The sequence below is a fragment of the Alligator sinensis genome, unplaced genomic scaffold (genome assembly GCF_000455745.1).
Source record: "Alligator sinensis unplaced genomic scaffold, ASM45574v1 scaffold45_1, whole genome shotgun sequence".
Taxonomy (NCBI): domain Eukaryota; kingdom Metazoa; phylum Chordata; order Crocodylia; family Alligatoridae; genus Alligator; species Alligator sinensis.
In genome coordinates this window covers 1,231,003-1,234,479 of record NW_005842267.1, presented here as the reverse complement: position 1 = coordinate 1,234,479, position 3,477 = coordinate 1,231,003, and the positions used below count along the sequence as shown (strand labels likewise).

The 3,477-nt window shown below is 49.8% G+C and overlaps 1 long non-coding RNA gene across 1 annotated transcript in view; it reads right to left on the bottom strand.

Moving 5' to 3' along the window:
- Window positions 1-3,477, bottom strand: part of LOC112550959 — a 42,552-nt gene that overhangs the window by 4,756 nt on the left and 34,319 nt on the right. The gene's annotated exons all lie outside the window — the stretch shown is intronic.

Here is a 3,477-nt window from a genome sequence, read left to right as displayed (position 1 = left end):
AATTAGGAAGCTAAGGGCTAGATCAAAAATAACCTTGTAAGTGGAGTCACTGAGTATCTGAGGAGACATAAAGAGTCATTGTTTCTGTAAGGTGATCTAAATTAGGCACATATACTTCCTGTACTGTGAAGAAAGCCATCTAAATGTCTTAAGACCCAGACTGCTCATGTGGCAGGCACCTATACCTAGCCAACATGACATGTCAGTGACTAAACTCCTGCTTCTCAGATCCTAGGTATTTGATTCAGGATGCAAAGAAGGTACTTGGGAACCAGACTGTCAAAAAGCCAAAGGCAGAACTATCTAAGTTATGTTGTTTTCTGTAAGCAGCATAGTTTAGATTGGTAGTGAACAGAACACACATTTGCTTTTGGTGTGGGGGGACAAATCTTGGACTGAGTTCCACTATTTTTAAATCAGTCTGTGTAAGCAAAACTTCTGTTCTATTATGGATATAGACTAGTTTTATGCGCCGAACTTTGGTTCTGTTACAGGTATGGACTGAATTCCGGTCACTTATACTGGGTAAAAGTGTAATGTGTGTAGCTGGCCTGAAAGAAGAGAGGTCTACTTGAACCAGCAGTATTGGCTTCTGTGTCCCTCTTTCCACTCATCCTGTTCAGGTATGTTGCCAAGAATATAAGACTCATAGTGCTAAGGGGGAGCAAATAAAAGGGAGCGCAACTTTTGGGTGCAGTGAGACAGACACTGCTCTTGGAAAGGACAGTCATAGTCCCAGTTCCTGTTACTTGGTTTCATAGATTTCATAGACATTAGGACTGGAAGGGACCTCGGAAGATCATCGAGTCCAGCCCCCTGCCCAAAGGGCAGGAAGTCAGCTGGGGTCATAGGATCCCAGCAAGATAAGCATCCAGTTTCATCTTGAAGGTGTTCAATGAAGGCGCTTGAACCACCTCCGGTGGCAGGCTGTTCCAGACCTTGGGGGCTCGGACAGTAAAGAAATTCTTCCTTATGTCCAGCCTGAAATGATCTTGAAGTAGTTTGTGACCATTCGACCTCGTCATCCCTTGGGGCGCTCTGGTGAACAAACGTTTCCCCAGATACTGGTGGTCACCCCTGATAAACTTGTAGGTGGCCATCAGATCACCCCTGAGCCTGCGCTTTTCCAGGCTAAAGAGCCCCAGGGCTCTCAGCCTGTCATCGTAGGGTCTGCTTCCCTGACCTCTGATCATGCGCGTGGCTCTTCTCTGGACTCTCTCAAGCTTCTCCACATCCTTTTTGAATTGTGGAGCCCAAAACTGGACACAGTACTCCAGCTGCGGCCTCACTAAGGCCGAGTACAGGGGGAGAATGACGTCCCGGGATTTGCTTGAGAAGCATCTATGGATGCAAGCCAGCGTTTTGGTCGCTTTACTAGCCGCCGCATCGCATTGCAGGCTCATGTTCATCTTGTGGTCAATTATGACCCCCAAGTCTCTTTCTTCCATAGTGCTAGCCAACATAGCACTGCCGAGCCTATAAGGATGCTGCGGGTTTTTTTTCCCCAAGGTGGAGAACCTTGCATTTATCGGCGTTGAACATCATCAGATTCTCGTCCGCCCACTTGCTGAGCCTGTCCAGGTCAGCCTGGATAACCTGCCTGTCTTCTGGTGTGGATGCTTTGCCCCAGAGGTTGGTGTCATCGGCGAACTTGGCCAGTTCTGATCGCTTCTGACTCCAGTGTCCACATCATTAATGAAGATGTTGAACAGTATGGGTCCAAGGACAGAGCCTTGGGGGACCCCACTGGTCACAGGACACCACGATGAGTGACTTCCATCGATTACTACCCTCTGGGTCCGACCCCGGAGCCAATTTTCCAGCCAGTGGTTCGTGGAGGACCCAAGGCGACAATTGGCTAGTTTCTCCAAGAGGCGATCATGGGACACCAGATCAAAGGCTTTTTTGAAGTCAAGATATATGACATCAATCTCTTCTCCCTTGTCCAGGTGATAGGTCACCTGGTCGTAGAAGGAAATGAGATTGGTCAAGCAAGACCTACCTGCAACAATAATCCTCCTTGGAGGTGACTCCCATCTGGCGTCGGCCAGTCCATTAAGGATGGCCTCTTTAATAAACTTTTCTAAGATCTTCCCCGGGATAGAAGTCAGGCTGATGGGCCTATAGTTAGCCGGATCCACTTTCCTCCCTTTCTTGAAGATAGGCACCACATTGGCCTTCTTCCAGTCTTCGGGCACTACACCAGAGCGCCAAGAGTTTTCAAAGATCCGTGCTAGAGGCTGGGCTATGATGCTCGCCAGCTCCTTGAGTACCCTGGGGTGAAGATTGTCAGGGCCAGCTGACTTGAAGGGTTGCTGACTGACTTGCCAGCTTTTCGGCGGATGGTGAAGGTGATCAGCTCGTGGTCGCTGTCACCCAGCTTCCCATCGATCACTAGGTCGCTGACTAGGTCATCCCCAGTAGCCAGCACCAGGTCGAGCAGCGCTTTGCCTCTCGTTGGCCCATAGACTTCTTGAGTCAGGTAGAGGTCATCCACGCACGAGAGGAAGCTGTGCGACTGCTCAGATTTTGCTGAGTGATCCTCCCACGAGATGTCCGGGTAATTGAAGTCACCCATGACAACCATGGTCCTGGAGCAAGCTTTTTGCTTTTGCTTTTTAAGCAATGACTGTCTAATGTGAAATGCATAAACAATCTAGGAGGCAGGAGCTAGTACCCAGGGATGCCTGTACACAAGTGTAATGTAATTACAGCGTGTTGGAGCAGGCTTGATTAATCAAGTCTGCTGGAACATGGTAATTACCACACTCCAGCAGCCTCCCCTGTCTCATGTGATCTAAATACTCAGGGCCCAAGGGGTGACAATCCCAACAAAAAGCAAGTGGGGCAAGACTGCCCAAAAGCCTCCCTGGCTCACCAAGGAAGTCCAGGAATGACTGGTTGCCAAAAAGGCAGTGTACACCCGGTGGAAAGGGGGGGCTATCTCCAAAGAAGAGTATACCTCCACTGCTCAGGCCTGTAGGGGGGCTGTTAGGAAAGCTAAGGCAGACATAGAGCTAGGACTAGCGTCCAAGATCAAAGATAATAAAAAGTCATTTTTCAAATATATAGGGAGGATGAAGAAGACACCGGGAAATGTGGGGCCTCTGCAAGATGCGCTGGGGAATCTGGTGGTTGCGCCAGAGGAGAAGGCAGATCGCTTTAACAAATTCTTCACCTCCGTTTTCTTGTGCAGGGACCGGGACTCCCCCACAGTGTTTCAAGATGGACTCAAAGGGAACGCCTCAAGACCTAAGGTTGAGGAGGACCAGGTTAGAGTGCTTCTGGAGGGGCTGGACGTGTTCAAGCCAGCAGGTCCAGCTGCTCTCCACCCCAGGGTGTTGAGGGAGCTAGCAGGGGTTATTGCTGGGCCCTTGGCATGGCTTTATGAGTGCTCATGGTGCTCGGGCCAGGTGCCAGATGATTGGAAGATGGCCAATGTGGTCCCCATCTTTAAAAAAGGGAGGAGGGAGGACC